This window comes from Macrobrachium nipponense, chromosome 11 (genome assembly GCF_015104395.2).
Source record: "Macrobrachium nipponense isolate FS-2020 chromosome 11, ASM1510439v2, whole genome shotgun sequence".
Taxonomy (NCBI): domain Eukaryota; kingdom Metazoa; phylum Arthropoda; class Malacostraca; order Decapoda; family Palaemonidae; genus Macrobrachium; species Macrobrachium nipponense.
Window position 1 is genome coordinate 35,936,519 of NC_061087.1, and position 23,273 is coordinate 35,959,791.

Below are 23,273 nucleotides of genomic sequence, written 5' to 3' on the forward strand. Positions count from 1 at the left end.
TTGTTGACAATATATCTTAATATACTTAGTTTGATACATACTTTAGGTATAAATAGCTAGAAACAGAACAAGAAGAAAATAAAAAGCATTCCTAGTTTACATAGTTATTTACCTACAAAATGTACCCATGTATACATTGACACATTAAAATCAAATATATACCAGTATCCAGAGATCAAGTCCCATTCCCACAGCATGTAGTTCTCATACCCCCGAGGGGTATGGATAACCCTTGCTAAGAACCCCTGATATAGAGGATAGCATGCTGAGAGCCAGCACGACATATAACGATATATGATACAGAAGGTTCTCAGAACGTGTCATCGATAAAGTGTGCATTTTCACACTCGAACCATCATTTGTTAATTATCTTCCATCTGTTCCTAAGGAACTGGCGAGGGACCAAGAAGAGAGTTACTTCATTTTCGTGTATTGGAGCTCGGTAATATTCAAACATGTTAGCTAATACCCTCCAAATGAAGCCTATTCAAGCTTCGTCAAAATTCCGATATGTGAAGAGGGAAAGAGAACGCTATCGTTTTAGCAGTTACAAACTTCTACAGGCATTGGGCCTAATCTGCGCGACCATAGAAACCTTTGGTTAAATGATCCAAAGATGAAGATTTGAAGTTACGTCCTCGGTGCTCATCAAACTTTCTCCATCAAATACCCAATCTCTTTCAGTTTATAAACATCCTGTTCGTATCTCAATGTTGGTTTGTTGAGTACGCATATTTACTTGGTTTATCCCTTGCTGGATATCTGGGTCGTTGATTTTGCTCTTTAATATAAATGACCGACAGTTTATCACGCCACTCTGAGAAGGGATGACGAATGATTACAAAACAAGCAGAAGTCTATAATACCGAGAAAAGGAGATTAGGTGCTGTCGACAGTGGAAATGAATTTCTGCTCTGGGTATTCCTCTAGGGCTTTTGTACATAAAAAAAACGTTCATTTTCACAAATACAGATCACTTATTACTAAATAAAAGATATGCAGATTAAATGTAATAGACGTTGTGCCATAGGAGACAATTCTAAGCAATAATAAGTTTCCACATATTACATATTGCAATGTAGATGTAAAAACAAAAGGAGAAATAGATACTTATGAGATTGCTAGACTGCAACAAATTAATAAATTTGTTATCAGTTTCGCGAAATTTATTAGTATTACGATTCAGTAACATTGTATGACTGCAAAATTTATACAACTTAATAAATAATACACTTAGTTTGATAAACCCATTATATTGTTTATTTTTGAGATGGTTGAAGTTGCCGTTATTTTGAGAACAAGTTTACCTGATATTCATAGCAACTGCATAACCTCAAGGGCCTCATTTAGTTGCTCTGAACCCACTGGCGTTTACTCTGAGTAGATTTGAGTTCCAAGGCTTGGAAAGTAATCTTAAACGAAGCTTCATATATTTGAGTCCCTCTCATCTTTGGTTTTGTTATTCTGATTCCCTTATTTATCGCAATTTTATGAGTAATTTTATTCGTATTCCGTCCTCTTTTCGTCCCTCTTTCCTTCCATATGTGGACATTATACTTTAGTTGCAATTTGATTGCTTCATAAAGGGTATTTGGTCGACTCCAAAATATGAGTCCACTTTATGAATAATAATGGTAGAAACCATAACTGACAGATACCCAGTAATAGGTAAGTAAGCTGCAGTCATTACTACTAAATAAGATCCATCATGGGGTTACAGACTTCTTTCCCTAAGATGAATAACTCCACAGAGATTTAAGAAAACGCAGCCGTTTTTGAGCAACTTCAGCAGCGTAATTATCGGTGTTACTAGCAACTTGATCGGCCTTTGATTTATTTATTTAATATGACGCCACGTGCTTTTTCAGTTATGAGGTCAGATCTTTTAATATATATTTTGGTGTCTGGTCAGACAAGTTTCGTAACATGATTTAAACTTCTCTTTACTAACACTAGCTGACCAACCCGGCGTTGCCGGGGAAAAACTCTGAAGACTCAAAGAAGCTTCCCTGCACCACATTGGGCTGACTGTCCCTCTTGTCCAGAAATTACTGTATTGCCCTGGACAGGGTACCTCTGAATGGCAACTGATAGATTCTCTCTCTCTCTCTCTCTCTCTCTCTCTCTCTCCAATCTTCTCTGTTTCTTACCCTCTTTCTTCTCCATAACAACCCCCTCTACTCTCTCTCTCTCTCTCACTTCCTCTCCCTCTCGATCTCTTTCTGTCACACCCTGGCCAACCCTGACCCCCTTTGGTGCAATGATAAATTCATGACGTTAAGTCTACTGGCTGAACCAGCCCCGTTTCGAGGAAGGCTCCCGGCCTCCTACGGCGCCTTTGGTGTCTTTTGTTGCTTGAAATTCCATTATAAACAGTCTTAGAGGTCCCCACTATAACCCTGCGAAGTTTCATGCCCATTGGACCAGCCGTTTGGCCGTGATTGAATGACAGATGGACGGACAGACATAACGCCCATTATAGTAAGATAAGTAATCACTTGTTGTCATCGCTGGCATTAGTATTAATCACTAAACGCATAATCACAGTACATTCAGACTTCCCAATATGAGATTCTTTTTTGACATCCGTCTCCGTATTTCAGATTGGCGAAATCTCATCTGTTAAATTCCTGTCAGTCACTTCGGGCATTCGGTATTATTTTCCTATCCCTTTGAGACGAGTCGATGACGTCATCAGAGCGTATCTGGGATTGGTCTCGTTTTTAATTGGAGTTGGCTTTGGCGACCCAAAGGGTTTAATTGGATTAATCTGTATGATTTCTTAATAGATTTCAGGTCACCATTGGATTTTAATCGAACATTAATGAAGGGATGCGTGTTTCCGATTTCAGTAAGATTATTCTTAATCTCTATTTTCCCGACAGGGTTTTAATTCTGATATTGGTAAGTTGACAATTAATACAAGGACAAATACAGAAAAAATCAAAGTAATTGGTGCGTAGCAAAAGTTAAAAGAGCAGTCATAGGTGTTTGAAAGTTTGCATCTCTTCAGCATCTTAAGTTATGCAACTTCCACTTCAAATTCTGGTCGTTTTTGGAACACAAACGTATACCAATTTGTTTTCTATTGAAAGCAACATAAAAAGAAATCACTGACAAGTGCAAGCAGTGACCCATTATACCATTATAAACTTCAAAATGTATTCTTATAGGCATGAATACTGAATAGATTTACTCCACTTTCTTATCTATAAAGTAATCATTATCACAACGTCTTATGATACCATCAGCAGCCAGTTTTCGCAGTGACTTCATTTTGATATATATTTTTTTTTTACATTTATTTTATTATTATTTCTAAAAAAAAAAAAAGTGTCTGCTGATTTCATATAATAATGCTGCAAATCATTAGTTTTCAGGTGGGGTTCACCTTTTCTTATAACATAAATTTGCGTAGGGAATCTAGAAAAAATAGAAATAGATGATAAATTACATTTCCCACTCGTTTACAACATTAAACCTGTAAAAAAAATCTTATACCAACTAACAATTCTGTTAAGGTAAATGATGCATTAGCAAATATATAGTAAAGCTCTATCCAAAAAACGATATCAAATCGCTGTTTTTAAAAGGAATTTCTTAGATATGAACACTCATCATTAAATGAATAATAACGTCTAAAGCTTTATTGATCTAGTTGTGTGACTGATGAAAAACAGATGTCTAACGTTTTTATCGACTTTTTTTCAATGATGAAAAAGTTGGAGTGCCTAATGGATTTTGTGATGGCTGGTGCCGGCGTTTCTTTTTTTTTTCTTCTTCTTCTTTTTTTTTTATCTGCAACATCGATCCCGCGCATTGTTAAGTAAACCTTTTCAGTGCCGGTGGTAAGCTTGGGAAATGTCGTGAGATTCCACTGGTAAATATTTATAGTCACTTAGGAGATTAGATTGCGAGGCTGCTCCGCCATTAAAGTATGAAGCTTGGTTTATATGAATACACACACACACACACACACACACACACATATATAACACATATATATATATATATATATACTATATATACATATATATATATATAGTATATATATATATATATATATATATATATATATGCATATATATGCATATATATGCATATATTATATATATAATAATTATATATAATATATATTATTACATATATATAATATATATATATTATATTATATAATATATCATATATATCTATATATATATATATATAGATTTATATAGATGCTATAATATTATATAATATATATATATATAATATAGATTATTATATATATATATATATTATAATATATATATATATATATTAGTATATATATATGGATAGCATATATATAATATAGATATATATATAATATATATATATATATATATATATATATAGATGCATATATTATATATATATATATATATATATATCTATATATATATATATATATATATATATTGTGTGTGTGTGTCGGTAATTTTAGTGCTGGAAACTTTACTGCTATTATTATTATATGGTTTTACTTAACTTGTTTTTTTGTCTGTTTGTTTGTCTGTCTTGGTCAAATCTTGTAGCTCAATTTTCGACCTCTTCCCTTCGTCCGATGGACTTGAAATTTTTCAAGGTCGCTCAATCCCGGTGACAATACAACCTTAGATGATCAGCAATGACCTCTAGGAACCTTACAGTGACCTCTCCCAGTATCTCAGGATTGGCATGAAACTCTTCGAATATGTCACAAGTTCCAGGACTTCGTAAATAACTACGGATTTTTCCAATCTTCTTTGGCTCGACGGGATATCAATTTCGTTTTACAATCATAAATCGGTGACAATTTCTGTCAAAGCAAAACAAAAATATATAAAATAAACAAATAAAAAATATAGTTTTTAATAAACACGCTTTTATTAAAATAACTGAAAAATGGAAAATTAATTTTTGGAGACAACAGGATTTTCTTATAGTTAATCATGTCTACAAAAATAAAAGCGTGGGAGCCAAACATGGAAGTAAAGAATACAAGAGATGGAAAAATATACTTATTTTCTTATGGCATTTCCTACAATGTTTGTCTCCCTCGCTTTTATCTTTGTAGACATGATTAATCGTAAGAAAATCTGGTGTCCCAAAAAATCTATTTTTCACTGTTTAATGCATTTTAATGAAAGCTTGTTTTTAAAAAAATCAATTTTTTTTATTTATTTACATTTCTTACCGTTTTACCCTCAACCCCCCTTTTTTTATTCTAGATAATATTCCAATAAAAAGCAAGCACATTCCTACCCCCTCCACACTTTTTTTCACAGGATCATAAAAAGTAAAAAATAAATCTGCTGTCGCCCAACGAAGAAAACGGGGAACTCTGAAAAACCTCCAAAAAAACACAAAAAAAATTCCTGTTCATATCATCAGTTGCCTTATGATGCATTCTGTTCTTCTCAAATGAAAATATACAATATAACATACACATTAATTTTTTAAGTATTAATCAAGGCTCAAGTGGCCATATTTTCCATGAGACAGAGAGAGAGAGAGAGAGAGAGAGAGAGAGAGAGAGAGAGAGAGAGAGAGAGAGAAGGGGGGCAGAGCCTATAGTTACGTCATTGTTGCGTTTCAAGGAATTTTGTCCGAATTCCTATCGTCGAAGTTGGAATTTCTCCTCATTTTCAAGAACAAACTGACTTATCTGTTTACTTTTGGTACTGCATTATGCTAAAAATAAATAAATAAATAAATAAGTAAATACTGCAGGTTGTGAGTAAAGCTCTGCCAAAATCTCATTGTGATCTGACTATTCTTTAAGAAGTTATTCCAGAAAAAACGATGACTTGAAATGCATAGTAGTAATGTAATGGTCGAGAAATAAACTAATGCCTAGTGTTTCGGGAACTACCAAGAATGGGAAACTAACTGTACCTTTGAGACAAAACAGGCGGCGATGATTTGCTGAAATTTTAAGTAATTTTTTTCTTTTACAAAAGTGTGTTCTTTATCAGCGGATTAACAGTTGCGTAGTTCTTATCTACCCTCTGAATTCGTTCACATTTATTTTATCAATATATCAGAATATATCACGGATTCAAAAACTTTTTACATTTTTTCTCGGTGCTATTTAGAAGAGCATAATGAAAGTTTGAGTCAGAAGGCATGCCCTGGTAATAAGTATTAAAGAACAATCATTGAAAAATAATGGCACTTTTAATTAAACTTTCTTCTAGTTAATTTATGGCTACATCATTATGATAATAGCGATTTATTTAAAATAATTACACCAATGTACTGTAAGTCAATTAAGTATGCCATCGTTGAACGCAAATGGTTACCAAATAGGTTATCTGCTTCATGTATGTTTATTCTATAGAAGCAATGAGATTCATTTTTTATTGCAAAGTTACTAAGACATTTATTTTTCTGTTAAACAGTAACTGCTTGATAATATTAACAATCATCAGCTACAAACATCTAAAGCTTCAAACAACCACAAGGGACACATTTGGCACACATAATTGCAAAGAACAGTTCCTTGAGGGTCTTGTTCCTGAGTGCCTAAATGAAGTATTGTTTTGTCGCTCTCTGCAATATTCTCGTTGTAGCGGCCCTGTCGCTTGCTCTGGCCTTTAACGTAATGATCCAATTTCCTTTGAGACAAATGAGTGACCTCACGTCAATGGTTATGGCCTATCGTCATGGGACTCGCCCCGTTTCTAATTGGAGTTGGTTGCGACGACCCCGAGGATTTAATTAGATTTAGTTATGTGATTGTGTCGTGATTTGCCAAATGATTGCAGGCTGCTATCAGATGGGAATAGGTCACAGAGTTGGCGGATTTGTATATTTGATATCCATGCAGATGTCTGTCCTTTTCTCACTCTGCCTTGTTTTTTTTTATTTATCTATTTATCTATTTTGTTTTGTTTGTAGATTTTATTTCTAGCACTGTAACAGGATAAACACTAAAAATTACGTACAATGGACCACTAGTGCGATCTGACAGGCAAACTGTGAAAGATATTTGAGACATATATCACCTGTACTATTTTTTTTAAAGACTGTTTCTAGGGACAGTACCAAGACCTTTATGTTCTGGATATATCTTAATTGAACACTGAACTGAGTAAAAATGAATATAATTGCAACAAGTCTGGTAGATGTAGTTCTTATGTGGAAGACACTGGACTACAAAAACCTATAAAGACGACTTGTAGTTTTATAATTAAGCTGCTGATGATTAATTTGTTTACTCTTTGTTTATCTCCTCATGCTCAGAGAGGTAGACAAATAATACTGTGATCTAACTGTAGTAATAGCAGTGTTGTTTAACATATCTGGTTTTCATCAAGGTGCTTTAAATATACTCCGAGTATATTTAAAGGACCTTGGTTTTAATGAAGAATATTTTAAGTGAAAGTTTTTAATCTTAAAGAAACGATGTTGTAGATGGAAATAAAGAACAAAATAAAACAAAAATAATAGAAAAGTTGTTTACTTTGCATATGTTATGTAATAAAAACTATCATTCCTTTTTAACCTAATATAGATATAATAGCGCAAATGAATGAGTTTTTTTTTTTTTTTTTTTTTTTTTTTTTTTTTTTTTTTTTTTTTTTTTTTTTTTTTTTTTTTTTTTTTTTTTTGTTTTTTTTTTTTTTTTTTTCTAAAGACGGACTACTTTAGCAACGTTCAGCCTGACCTGAACTACTATTTCGAGTGATAAGGAATTCAATGTGTGAATAATAAATATTATTCATCTCCTTTTGCGATAAAGTGCAGCTTTTCTGCTATATCTCTCTCATCAAATAAGCTTTAAAGCATAAAAGATACGCTTGGAAATAACGCAAAATATAGCGCAGTATCATTATTATGTTTATAGGTCTGGTAATCTCTTTGAGCCTTTGATCATCAGGTATAATACACATAAATTTTTAGGGGTTTACTTGACATTTCATCGGATATATCCTACGCTTGACCGTTGCATATATCGAGGTACTATGAAATGCTTATTTTAATCTTTATCGCCATTATATTTCTAATATCACGAAACAAGTAGAATTTGGGGATTCTTCAAATCGAACATATTTTGTTGGGTTTGTATGTTAACAAGATGAGAGGCAATGATTATATAACAGAAAGACCTCCCTTTTTGTAAATGGACATTTTTCTTTGTTCTAGGAAAGCCTGTTGTTGCATTAGTGTATACATAGAACTTACTCTTCCAAGAGATGTTACATTATTCCTATATAATTTTCATTCTTATTTCTACTGTTATTAGTAGGCTTGTTATATAAAGGATAGTCACTATATGAAGCTTATCACTTTGGTTTATTATCTTCATCAGAAGATCTCGCTCGGTGTAGTGTTTCTGACAGGGATCGCCTCCAGATATCTAGTCACAGGACACATTAATGTTAACAAATATGCAGTTCCTTTTATCGTTAGTTGTCATACATCTGGTTATTATTATTTCTACTATGATTATTATTAGATCTTAATAATAAGAGTTGGCTTCATAATTCAATTAAAACTTAACTTTACTCTTTAGTTGAAAGAATTTTGCTTTCAATATCTTTAATGAGAACCAGGTAAACCTTAACAGTAGAATTACTTCATAACGTTTGGAATAAAACATTTGAATCTGAGAGTTTCCCTCGGGAGAAGCTGGACTACAGGCGAAAATTCAAACACTTGGACATCCATTGCTATGACCCAATTTCACTTTCGGTCTTTGCCCGGTTCTGCTACACAGGACGTCGACGCTAGAGGAGGAAAATGCCGAGAACATTCCCAAAGTCATCAGAGCTCCGTTGAGAAAATCGCCACTAAAATGAATGCTGGGAAATGAGGAGAGAGCCTCTTTGAAGGGAATGAGAGCCGCCTGATTTCGCAATGTCGTCGGACAGTTTCTATCAGACGTTGCGAAACTTCCTGAATGCTTTACGAATACACCTACCGTTGTTTAAACGACAGAAGTTTCTCGAATTATAGAAGAAAACTCTACCTCCATTTAAGATAAGCATTGCCGTAGGGATTAGAGCCGAGTCATTTTATCCCTTATCTTCCTCTTTTTCACTCCGTTCTCTCTCTCTCTCTCTCTCTCTCTCTCTCTCTCTCTCTCTCTCTCTCTCTCTTCGATAGAGTTGTCTCCAGAGGGCATTTAGAAGTATGTGTAGTTGGCTTGCGCAGAAAAAGAAAAGAATACAAAGCATTATCATCAGAACACAGGGTTCCACTCCTGATTATTTTTTTTTTTACTGTTAAGAATTGCAAGATACTCGTGAAAAATATTAAATGATGTTTATGTAGAAATATACGTACTACACTTAATCCCCTATTTATGAAATACGACAATTTCCACCATTTTTTGTTCCGCGTGCTTACTTTATGTTATTATTTCTCCTGTGTTAGTGGTTTTATTGCTCTTTTATCTGTGTTGATTTTAGTTTTCTGTAAAAGAAAACTATATAGATGGCTTTTTGTCTGTTCATCCGCCCTCAGATCTTAAAACTACTGAGGCTAGAGGGCTGCAAACTGGTATGTTGATCATCCACCCTCCAATCATCAAACATACAACATTGCATCCCTTTAGCCCAAGCCGATTTTATTTCCTTTAAACTAAAGTTTACGTAATGATCGTGCGTCTGGCACTGCTATAGAAGCCAACAACACAGTTCGCTTCTGAGAGTTTCATGGGCTGTAACTGAGAGTTTCATACAACATTATATGCTGTACAGAAAACTCGTAGGCACATTTTTTACTTGTTTTATTACTACAATCACTCAAAGTAAATTCAAGTTGTCCAATTGGGCATTTGTAAGTACGCCCCCAATTATATCCCACAAAAACCTGAATAAGAAACCAGAATAAAATCATAAAGTATCGACATTATGTGATATTGGAAAACTTGAGTAGTAACTTTTCAGCGAAGTTGATATCGAGACCCTTTCTATTGTGTGATTGGCTTAGGCCTAAAGAGCCAGTTGATGACGGTGGTTGGTTGTCCCTCTTTTCATTTGTTATAGCCTAGTCTTCAAAGGCTGAAGGGAAGGAAGTCTGAAAGTAATATATGTAACTTTCTAAACTGCCTTTTATCCAATATTTAATTTTATCCAATGTTCCTAATTATGTGTTTTAGTGAAGGTAGAGCTCTGGTCTCTCCCGAAAGTAATGTTTTAAATTCAGCAGCAGTGACTAGATCCTGAAAAATTATACTAGGAAAAATCTGCATTTCCTTTCAAGAAAAATTAGCATTGCTACTTAAAATAAATTAAGTTACATTAAAATGGAGAAGTGAAAGAATCATGACAATAATTTACCAGTGTTCAGCCATGATTTTAAGTATCAGATGAAGTGTTGGGTGAACAGTCCCTTGAACAAAGAATGCAAGTGTCTACCATTATCTACTGTAGTGCGAAATAAATGTAAATGCAATCATCAGTTTAATAAAGTTCGTCACATTTCTTTTCAAAACAATGAGCCCAATTGAATCAATAGCTGGAACGTTTATGAATTATTAGAACTGCGAGTGTGAATGTTTCCTTTGAAGATTCTGACCTTTGATCTTAATATCTGAGGCTTATTGGTTTGGAGCCAGGAAAAACGCTAATAGGAACCTCTAAAGTGAAAGTTGTCTTGGGTGCTTGAAAATACTTGTAAGCGTACCCCTGCCTGCTTTTATAGTGATAAATAAAAAGTCAGACTGTACCTCATGAGTTGTTACGTATGCTACAATAGTTGATAGTATTCAAAGGACAGCATCTGTTGGGCCCGACACGGAAGAGGCAAATAGTAATTCTGAAGCAAGTTTTAGATACTTTAGCCATGCCTTCCAAAATGGAGATGCATCATCATTAAAATATATATTGTCTTAGATCGATTTTTATATAGAGCCAAGGGTTTATGTTGCTAATGATTTCTTGAGGGTACTACCAATGTGGAGCTCAACTTATGGTGGGTCGTTACTATTTTCTGTTACTTACTCCTTCCGTTTGAATTGATTTCAATTTGAAATTACACTGGCAAAGTTGGTGCTGGTTTGATGGCTTTATTATTTAGACGTGCTTATTTTCTTCGGTGTATATGGTTATCTCAGTGATTCTAATACCTGCAACTCATTTTATTGAAGGTATATATTACAATGTTTTTACTATAATATGTTCTTCACATTAAAATGTTTAAAATCAATACAGTAATACATATACGTAATTTCAGTGCGCCTTCAATCGACAGAAGATAAAGAATACCCGAAGTTCTGTCCGCGCCATGTTGCAAAGAAATAATTAGGCAGTCTTATAATACTGGCAGTTGTAATTAAATTATGATGAGGTAAAGCAGCAACATTGAGTTTTTCTTCACTGTTACATCACGTTTTTTGTAATGTTCAGCTTAGAACATCGAATAACATTCCGCGGAATTCCTTCCCCCCCCCCCCCCCCCCACCCCCCCCCCCCCCCCCCACCCCCCACCAACCCTCCCCAGATCTGACAGTTTCAACAGCTTTAAACTCTTTCGAACCATTTCTTTCAATCCACAGTTAGTTTCCATAACCCAGTTTCCACTCGTGGCTGCCTACCAAATCATTTCACAATCATCTAACACATGATATCTTGCATTATAACTACTGCTTAAATCTATGAGGAGATATTTATTGCAGAAATTGAACACACACTCCCGAATTCATATAATAGGCTCCGTACATTAAAATAACTAGAATATTCTGTTTACCACTTTTGATTCTATTACCTTATTTATTCTGAATTCTAATGATGCAGGAGACCAAGAATTCTTGTTAAAATTCAATAGCATGTTCGGTGTCGGATGGCTTAAGGGAAAATTATATTCTGAAGATTACATATACGAATAAAAGAGGTGAAATCTATTATAAATCTCTAGTAGGTCATATATACTTCAAGGGACCCAAATCTCCACAAAGTATAAACAATCCATGCTGGAATCTTAGTAACCTACAAGGTATTGATATGACTGATTTTATGAGCCCTCTCAGCTCTAACCATTTGTAGGTGACGGTATTCCCAAAAAACCTTTTGCTATTATTTTCGGAAGTGAGCTCGAGTCTCATTCATATTTTTTTTCTAATCAATAAACTGAAAAAGGAAAAGAAGCCAGAGGTAAAGACAACTACACAAATATGAAAGTAGATTTAATATTTATGTAAAGATAGTTTTGGTATTGAACCTAGAAATAATTTCTATCAATCTAACACTCCTCGCCGCCACATATTTGCATTCTTCTTTGAGGTCGAGGGAACAGGTTTACAGAATCCGCCTGTAACTTAAGTGCTTATACCGATTCGGGTAGATAGAGAAGAGGCGGCAAAAACCCGGATCATGAAAGATTTACGCGTTTAGTTAACCGACTCAGAAAGAAAGATAGGATGTCCTGATACAGGATTCATGTACCAAGATATACATTTTAATTATCACTTCATTCTGTCAAAAAAACATTATATTTTTTATTTATATTCATTCCATGCTTAGGTTGTTAAAAGAACCAATGATGTTTAGCTACAATGTGGAAGTGTTACCATTTTCCAATATTAGTTTTTTACATTTTGTTACAACAAAGCTAATGTGAATATTACAACAACAACAACAACAACAACAACAACAACAACAACAACAATAATAATAATAATAATAATAATAATAATAATAATAATAATAATAATAATAATAATAATATAATAATTCGTCTCCTCTATTTTCTTAATTCATCAGATGGCAGTAGGAAATTACTAGGAATTGGGCCTACGGCGTTGCATTCAGGTGAAGTGAAAGGAGAAATGACCACTCCCTTTATTGAGGCAGAAGCCTACAATTGTTGTTGCTGAAGCTGATTGGCCTGTGCACTGCCAATCGACTCCACGGCCAGGACTCATATCGGAGTGATAAGTGAAAGTAGACATAAATTCTCACAAACTTATATAGAGCATTAAACCATTTATAATGTGCGCAAGATGGATGTCTTGAAGATGCTTAATTATTTACAGTAACTGTAAGTGTTTCAACAGAGGTCTCCAGACTTGGAAGGTCCTGTCATTTCTGCTCGGCATACATATTTTATGTCATTGACTGTCGAAAATATTCGTGTTATCTCAGGTAGCTCTCTCTCATTATTACTCTCTGGTGAACTTTTATTTTCAAGTTAATTAATACATAAGCCATGCTTTGTAAGTTTGGGAGAGGGTTGGTAAGTAAGTTAGTCGCTCTCTCTCTCTCTCTCTCTCTCTCGCATGTTATTAACACGTAATTATTATCGCGAGGCAAGAGATTGAAAAAGATAACACGTCGAAGTGTCAATTAGCAGGTTTTATTTACTACGTTTTTTATAACCTATAACCTAGGTTTTGGGGGTTTGGGGGTTTGGAGAGGGGGTGGTGGGGGTGGTGTGTGTCTGAGGGGGTGGGGGTGGGGGATGAGAGCCGGTGAAGGAAGGCCAACTTAGTGTCGGCCCCAAACACGGATAAATAAATAGGGAGGGTTAACGTAAAGGAAAGTAGCCATCCGTAAAACATCTGCCAAAACCAATTATGAAATGAGCTGTTCAAGAAAGAATTAAAGCTCATTAAAATAGCCACTCCGAGTAACAATTAGGCTGATATATACATATATATATATATATATATATATATATATATATATAATATATATATATATTACATATATATAAAACTATGATTTGGATGTAATGCAAGTATATTGATTTAATATTTAAGCAACTTTAATTTTTCTTCCATTGCAGACTGGTCCCGGGTATTTGATATTTCATGAGGAGGCAGATCTATTGTAAGAAGAAGAAGAAGAAGAAGAAGAAGAAGAAGAGAAGAAGAAGAAAATACCCTTGGGTTATGTCAGGTGACGTGGCATTCCTTGCTCAGGTTAGTGACTGAAGACATTGGAAATCATTCGCGCAACTATAGCGATTTTTGCAACGTATAACAGTTGGAATAAGGGTAAGTCTGTCATTAAATATTGTAATTTATTAATATGAATCATTGGCTTTATTTAAACAGTACAGCTTCACCTTGTTTTTGGTAGCTAGAAAGGTTATGTGAATGCTCTGCCAAGTTGAAGATGATATAGGTGAGCCACAACAGGGTTAAAGATTTTCATTCATATTTTGCAGAAAGACTTTGGCCGATGTCATCATCATAGATTAGACTTTAATAATGTCGATAAATAACTGTGAACTGTTTTTTATTATTGCATAATTTATAACTTCATTTTCAAGGGGTTCGAGAGTTTCTAAATTGGTTAACATGTAGTTCGAGGAATAAATGACACGTTTAGAGTCGTAACTGCATGTGAATCGTTAATGATTTTAGTATACTTCACAGGAACAGGGTGGTTGTAATTCCTGTGAAGTACACATTTTGCAGTAATTCAGGGGTGAGTCATCACATAGAATACCCAAAAATTATAGTAAAGTTTACTTTGTAACCTATCGTAGATCACTTATGTCAGATGTATTGTCCTGATTGGTTTTCATGTGATTTTGACGAATTTAACATTTCCGTCAGAAATGGTGTGTTAACCTATTACTTACACCTTGAAATATAGCAATAAAGGGGATAACTTTAGCAGAATACAAAACTTAGTGAAATAATGGACAGTAACCTAACCTAACCTTAGGTTATATGGCACAGCTCTGAGACGAATACAGTGATGTATCCTATCCTAACCTAGCGTACCTTAGGCAATTAGATCCTACTTGATCGCCCAGAAACTCACACCCTAACAAATAGGACGCCATGGATAATTTAGAAGCGGTATTACAAAATTTTCCAACGTAACCTAACCTAGGATGTCAAAAATAATTTAGTACTACTGAATTCCCTACATCCCTGGTTATTTTTTGTTCTCTGCGCCTTTTCAGTCTACCCTGACCTTAAGACAACGGTTTCCCACTTTAGTACCCAATATCACGAAACTTCAGGATTATTTGGGAAAAATAAATAGATGGGGGCGAGAGATACTCCTGTCCATTTTTGCTTGGGTCTGTCGTGGTAGATGACTGCTTCTTTTCTCAATTTCTGTCTCCTTGATTTATCATCATGCATGCGAAATTCCTTCTCCAATGGAAGCTGGAATGGACTGGAGACTTCCTTTCCATACCGCAGATAGAATAAATTTTTTCATCAATCCCTTCAACAAAACCATGGATAAAACTGATCGGAGCTCTTCTCACAAGGCATGAAAGTTCGACTAGGCTACTTATCATAATGGTGAACTAGGTCACACTAGGCTATTTATTTTTAGGACATACTAGGTTACTATTATGAGGGCAAACTAGGTCACACTAAGCTGCATACCAGAGCCCTTATTGAAGTCCTGCTGTAGGAGTTTGTTTGTACGTTAGTATTATATGAAGGAAATGGAAATGTACAATGAAATTTACCACAAAAAAAGTTAGAGGAGCAGTAGCACTAATATAGAGAACAAGTATATTGCCACCTGGGACCCCAGGAAAAGATTTTGATTTTGTATGGTAGTTGTTGATTGGTTACTCTTTATAAAGTAAATAATTCAATCTAGAGCATTACAGCTAATCACAAAACGTACAAGAAGTTAACAAACCCACAGTAAGGGAGCTTCAAGCTGCAGTGAACTATTCACTCAGTATGTTTCAATATGAACATTAAAATGACCAAATTGTTACAGATTTTGAAAATACTTTTGAGTTAGTGATTATCACGGATGTGCACCCATTTGGGCTATATAAATATGTTTGTAATAAGGATCAAAATTCCATTTAATTAACTTTTAACACTAGGTTGATAATAAAGGCTAGAAAACTAACAAAGTAGGTGTGTATTTTTTCATTTTATTGTTACTATTTTTAGGACATTATCAAATTTCAGGCGGCAGTTTCTAGGAGGATAGTTAGAAAAATCCTCAACTTTGTTGATGTTAGAAGTCTCTTTCTTTCAAGTGTCAAATTGTGCAGACTGTTCTAAATATCAAGGCACTGGATTTCCTTCAGCCTTGCAATAAGGGAAATTTGCCAACCTAACCTACCAGGCCCAGATGGTTTCATGCCCAAAGACACCTCTCCCTCTAACCTTACATGAAGGTATATTGTAACATCCAAACACAACACTTGAGTTTTTATTTTAGCTACTTTAGGACTGAGCTTAAAGCAGCCGAATATTCTCAACTATAAAGTAGTCTCTGCGAGATGATGTTAAAAAGAACAATAATCACATGTGATTTGTGATGTTAGAAAGAAAATTTGATGGTTTTACACTTAGCAAGAAATTTAAACAATCCTATTCTAGAAACATAGGCTCTACCAGTGATGTAGAGTGCTATACTTATATTGCAATCAAAAGACTGTTATATGGCAATCAGTCTTGCACATACAATACTGATGATATTATATCTAATTTTTTCCTTCTTTTATCTTTCAGGTATATGGCGCATAGAGGATACATTGACAACACTTTTATATAAATTTCTGCAATTGGATTTGCCAATTTATCCTTTTGTCCTTGGCTACATTGCCTTCAGCTGAAGTAATTATCGATTTGCTGAACATGTAAGTACAGAAATGTGGTTGAATTTTATTGTTCGTAATTTGATTGTTATGTACGTAAATTGTATCTCAAGGTCTCTAGTCATAAGAGTTCAAATGTAACTAGGTTTGCCTCTTTGATAAAGTTCATAGTCAAAAATTATTTCTTCGGCATTTCGTTAAATGATTTTGATTATCTGTACCTGTTTGTTGTATTTCATAAGCACAATATTAATATAAATAATAAACTTGAATTTGTCTATAACAGAGAATGCTAAATTATTCAAGGAAAAATATACGTTCTGAGAAAGAGGAGGTTCAGGTTTGATATGTCAAATGAGGGTTGATATGAGGGCCACAATATATGGAAGATGGGGTAAATAGGAAGAGTTCCAAAAAGTATTTTGACGGATGAAAACAATTATTTCTTTTGAGAGAGAGAGAGAGAGAGAGAGAGAGAGAGAGAGAGAGAGAGAGAGAGAATGGTGTGGATGGACTGAGTCATGAGTGAGCACATTAGGAGGTCATTACAAGTTTAGACCATATTATTGTTGTCCCATTTTACATGAAATAAGCTTTATTTGTTAACTTTTCTCTACCCGAAGTCAGACTAGAGTAGTCTACAGATGGAGGGTTTTGTAATTGAAGGGGCTGGTCCCCGTGGGGGTTAGCGCCGTCAGTGCACCTCACGTGGTGCACTGTAAGCATTACGTAAAGGACTTTGCAGCATCCCTATGGCCACCCTTGGCCTTTAACCTAAATCCTATATTCTATTTCATTCTTTTCAAAAACTTTGTGTCAGAGGGATAGCGTCATTACAAAGCATTAATTTTTAGGATGGGGAAAAGACGAAGCGATTTGCACATCACGTGAGATTTTAGCAACTTCAAGAGTCGTATTTGGTCAGATATTTCGTTCAGTTATGTTTTCCTTTGGTATACCAAATCACACGCACCAAAATCCCTACAAAATTTAACGTTTTCGCATCAAACTACATCATAACTACCCAAAATTTCGACTAATTTCAAGTATATTTAATGTAATTTAATTAACAATCAATAGGTTTTATAATATGCAATAGATTTTACGTAGTGTAATTAAAACTGATGACCATAGGTATTTTTGGCGAAGATTATGGTACGGTGAAAGTTCCTTGATACTATTAAAAACTATTTAATTAGAGTATCTTTTCTACCAATAATTGCCCATACATTCAATTGGATCTCTTCACTGCATAATCTCTCTCGTGCATTACAGTAATAAAGTATTGCGTAGTTTGTTCATTTGAGACTATCATTTCGTATACAGCACAGTTGCCAGTTACTATTTTATTTTACGGTTATTTTTCGTTTTTTCGTCTGCCAGTAGGTGTCGCCAGTTTTTTTTTTTTTTTTTTTTCTTTTTTTAGAAGTATTTTCACCCGTTAGGAAAATGTAAAATTTAAGTTCAAATAATTATTTGAAACCAAATCATTACATTCATTAAATCTAGGATTTATGGCTAAAATGTCTTTCTAATGGGTCTAGATAAGTTACTGATATAAAGCACAGAGTTTAAGATAAATCCATTTCGAAATCCTCGTATCTCAGCACAGTTGTTAATAGCACAGCCATGCCTAATGGGAAAGGGTGATTGTGAATTCATTAAAAATAGTAAATAAATCACGACGATATTTCCAATTCTGGAGGAACGTTACTGGAACCTTGTTGAAGATCAACACGGCTGACAGTAGAACACCTACGGCTTCTCTTACAATAGGTAACAGATCTTTTTCCGTGTGACATTGTCTTTCATTTTAAGAAAAAGGAATTCTTCCCTGCGTGCTCTGGTAGTTTGGAATTTCGAAGTAAGGAATATGGTTATAATTTTTCGAAGGTCTTTGCATATGTGCTTATATATAACAAATGAAATTGTTGGTTCCATAGGGTGCAATGGGAGATGGAACCCAGATTAGTGTGGTGCCCTCGTTAATTTAGTTCAAGTAGTGTCTACGGTGATGTAAACTTAGCCTTCTGAAATGTTTATTGTACAATCTACATGAAATTTTAGCAGATACCAAGCTAAGTTACCCCAGTAATCGAAGAGCAGTTTCTATGATATATGTGGAGGGGGTGAAATGTTAACTGGAAGTCAAAAAGGCATTTAAGGAAAAACTGAAACTAAATCAAGGCAAAATAATGTATATTGGTAGGTGGAAAAAAAAAACTTCGAAACAGCGTAGTTATGTGCGTAGGCCTAAGACTAGTCACTGATTTTACCTGCAATTTATCTTCGGAACGTTTTTTTTTTACCCTAACTATAGTGCAAACCACTCGTTTTTGTGTTTTCCCTACCCCTTACCTGTGAGTGGCGTTAGTCCCATTGAAATTTAGCCCCACTTGTACGTAGGGGAATGCCGTAATTATGAGATCCCTCTAACAGTTCATCACTGGATGATTATTTTAAGAATTCGTATAATGATATATTAACATTTTTGTTGCTAATCTGCATCACTGGAAGTGGTATTTTGTCCAAAATCCCGAAGACTGTGTATTCAAGTAAATATGCAGCATTTGGAGATGATCAGGTTTACTCATTACATTGTTTCATGTCTACCATCAATGGGGAAACAGTCGGAAACCAGACTACCTAAAGTGCTATAGGCTTCAATTTCAGGATAGGCAGTAGATAGGTGTCGAGGTAGAAGCAATGACCAGTCAATAATACTTGGTCAAGTTAGGTTATTGAAAGTTTGGGTCAGGATACATCCTTGTATGTCACTCAAATTAATTATGGTGTCATAGACCAGGGTAGCTTCTCTCAAGGTGTGGTGAGATATTTCCAGAAATAGATAAAATTTGCATTTACTTCTATGCAGCATTGCAGTTGATTCTTGATCTGCTACAACACTGGTTAACCAACAAGTTTAACAAACACGCAATTAAGTACTTAATGAAGTAGGTCGCTTTTGAGGTACCATCTGCCTCATTTTAAAAGACTGTATTAAGTATTTTATCATGCAACCTTGATCCCTTGTGCTTAATTTCATGACAGGCGTAGGAACGCTTTCTCCCAATGTTAGGGTTAACGAAATCATTTTAGCTTCATTCTACATACATTTTCAATCGTATTTAATGTATGTCATTATTGGTTTGGATGCTCTTGTAACTATCAATGCCACTTAATATTTTGTATGACACAGCCAAACATAAACGCACAGCAGAGATCATCCTTTATAATGTATAACTGATTAAATGCCAGTTAATTAAACGAACAACAAAAGACTTTGCATTACCAACAAGAACCAACGCTTGTTTTAGACCTAACATGAAAAACAATAAAAATACGGTTCTATCGTAATTCCCACTGCTTATGACCGGAACTCAACAAGTGATGTGTAATTCAAATAGTTCAAGAAATGGTTAATGCTTTTTGGTATGCAATCGGCAACACCATTTTCAATTAAGTTGAGTGTGTGGTTAAGGAAATGGGCGTAACACCGCCTAAGCACCTTGTGCTATATGATGGAACAACTGAGATGAGCGGCCACGCAAAAATCAATTGCCTATTTACTAGCTGTTTTAGACTTTACGACTCGAAGGCAATTTTTTAAAAATGGTATTAATGATAGTATGTTAGAATTAAAGTACTAGAAGGCCGCAGGAAGATATCCTGCGTTACAGGTGAGATAATCTGAGGAAATTACTGAGATGATAAGAACTCCGTCTTTTATTTAATTTTTTGCGTTCATCCCCGAGTGGCTGGTATTAAACATGGCGGAAAGCAAAAATATAAAGTATACGGTGAATTTTTCATCTCTGTAAACTTCTCAAGTTATCTCAGCTGTATTACCTTATATACAACATTTTCTACATTGTACATCTGACACATTATATCAAAAAACGATATATTCGTGCGCCAGTATTTCATCAAAAGGTCATGTAGTATTTTATCATTTGGTGTATCAAGCTAATGTAGATATATTCCGATCACATTAAAGGGTTCATTAACATTTTCTAGGCTTTCCTGTGCAGTTTAATAAAAGTGGTGTGGGTATTGGGTCAGACATAAATACGTTCAATTGCTTCCTCATTGAATTATAACTGATGCAGTGATAATGGTCACAAATTGCATCATTCATTACTCTGCATACTATTGTGGATCATAATTTCTGCAGTTGGCACATGCATAAAACTAATAGGTGAATATTCACCTGCAATATGTGTTGCAGAGTGAGAAAGCATTATAGAAACGCATAGAGACCATTGTAGAAACAAAAAATGACACTATCATGACCGTAAGACCATGTGTCTCACTCTTTATGAACAGTCTCAATACTTATTTCTATAATAGTCTCTGTGTTTCTGTGATAACGTCTCTCTCTCTCTCTCTCTCTCTCTCTCTCTCTCTCTCTCTCTCTCTCTCTCTCTGTAACACTTAACGGTGCAGCAGGTGATCAGTCACATTTTGTTTGAGCCTAATAGTTTTAAATTGCAGCCAACTGCAGAAATTACCATCCATAATAGTATGCAGAGTTGGGAAACACACATAGGTAATGAATGCTGACATAGATCATTTATTTTTCGTCTCCGGAAATTTTGGGACACCTTAGGACTCCTTAGCCGACGTATAATTTGTTCCGTGCAACCATTCCCCATCCCCCACAGTTGTTTGGCCTTGCAACCCTCCCCCAAACCTCCACAGTTGTTGGGCTCTGCAACCCTCCCTCAACCTTCAGAGATGTTGGGTCCTGCAACCCTCCCTCAACCCCCACAGTTGGTAGGCCCTGCAACCCTCCCTCACCCCTTACATTTGTTGGGGTCCTGCAGCCCTCCCTCAACGCCCACAGTCCTTGGGTCCTGCAACCCTCCCTCAACCCCCAACATTGTTGGGCCCTGCATCCCTCCATCAACCCCCAAAGTTGTTAGGCCCTGCAACCCTCCCTCAACTCCCACAGTTGTTCTGACCCTGCAACCCTCCCTCAACTCCCACAGTTGTTCTGACCCTGCAACCCTCCCTCAACCGCCACAGTTGTTGTGTCCTGCAACCCTCCCTCAACCCCCACAGTTGTTGGGGCCCTTCAACCCTCACTCAACCCCCACAGTTGTTGTGTCCTGCAACCCTCACTCAACCCCCACAGCTATTGGGCTATGCAATCCTCCCTCAACCCCACAGTTGTTGGGTCCTGCAACCCACCTTCATCCCCCACACTTGTTGGGCCCTTCATCCCTCTCCAACTGCCCTAGTTGTTAGGCCTTGCAACTTTTCCCCAATCCTCACAGTTATCGGGCCTGCAACCCTCCCCAACCCCCACAGTTTTTGAGCCTTGCAACCCTCTCCAACCTCAATAGTTGTTGGGCTTTGCAACCCTTCGCCAGCCCCCCCAGTTGTTGGGCCTTGCAACCCTACCCAAATCTCCACATCTGTTGAGGAAAGTGACATTGTAGTTGTACCTTAAAGGATAACTACATAAGCATCAGGAAAGTGTGTCCACTTTATTTATTAAAATATTCAAAACAAAAAGTAACTGAGTAAAAATAAATTTTATTCGATTAGGGCTTGTTAAATGTTAGGAGGTATGATGGAATTCAGTGGGATAACCACCAATAAACAGTGAAGGGTTGGTAAAGGAGGTGTTAAATCTCAAAAGAGTTAACACATCCTGTCCCCCACAAGGTTCCACAAGGATATCATGGTCACCTCTTAGGAGATTTGTTTTTTAGAGATGTTTTAGACTTTTGCATTAAAAATTGTCTAACTTTTCCTTTCAGATATATATTACTAGCAGCACTTGCAAATCCTGTGGCCTAAGATGTCATCAGAAAAACAGTCAAGTGGAAACCCCAGTTCTTAATAGACTCTCAAGCTCAAGTGGATACTCCAATTTGTATTTAACTGTCAAGTGGAAACCCTAATTTGTATTTGACTGACTCTTAAGTGGAAGGCCTAATTTGTACTTGACTGACTCTCAGGTGGAAACCCCAATTTGTATTTGACTGACGCTAAAGTGGAAACCCCAAATTGTATTTGACTGACTTTCAAGTGGAAGCTTCAATCTGTATTTGACTGACACACAAGTGGAAACTCCAATTTGTATTTGGCTGACTCCCAAATGGAAAACCCAGTTTGCATATGACTGACTCCCAAATGGAAACTCCAATTTGTATTTGGCTGACTCCCAAATGGAAAACCTAGTTTGTATATGACTGACTCCCAAATGGAAACCCCAATTTGTATTTGACTGACTTTCAAATGAAACCCCAACTGGTATTTTACTGCCTCTCAATTTGCCTTACTCTCAAGTGAAAACCCCAATTTGTAGGTGACTAATTCTCAAGTGGAAACTCCAATTTGTATTTGACTGACTCTTAAGTGGAAACCCCAATTCTTATTTGACTGACTCTCAAGTGGAAACCCCAATTTGTATTTGACTGACTCCTAGGAGGAAATCCTAATTTGAATTTAACTGACTCTCAAATGGAAATCCCAATTTGTATTTGACTGACTCTCAAGTGGAAACCCCAATTCTTATTTGACTGACTCTCAAGTGGAAACCCCAATTTGTATTTGACTGACTCTCAAGTGGAAACCCCAATTCTTATTTGACTGACTCTCAAGTGGAAACCCCAATTTGTATTTGACTGACTCTCAAGTGGAAACCCCAATTCTTATTTGACTGACTCTCAAGTGGAAACCCCAATTATTTTTGACTGACTCTCAAGTGGAAACCTCAATTTGTATTTGACTGACTCTCAAGTGGAAACCCCAATTCTTATTTGACT

General features: G+C 35.6%; 1 long non-coding RNA gene across 1 annotated transcript; it reads left to right on the plus strand.

Annotated features, from left to right (window-relative positions):
• Positions 1–13,831: 13,831 nt before the first annotated feature.
• Positions 13,832–22,367, plus strand: LOC135199458 (uncharacterized). Its single transcript, XR_010311104.1, has 3 exons — positions 13,832–13,951; positions 16,409–16,536; positions 22,263–22,367. It is a non-coding gene; the product is annotated as an uncharacterized LOC135199458 (long non-coding RNA).
• Positions 22,368–23,273: the final 906 nt, after the last annotated feature.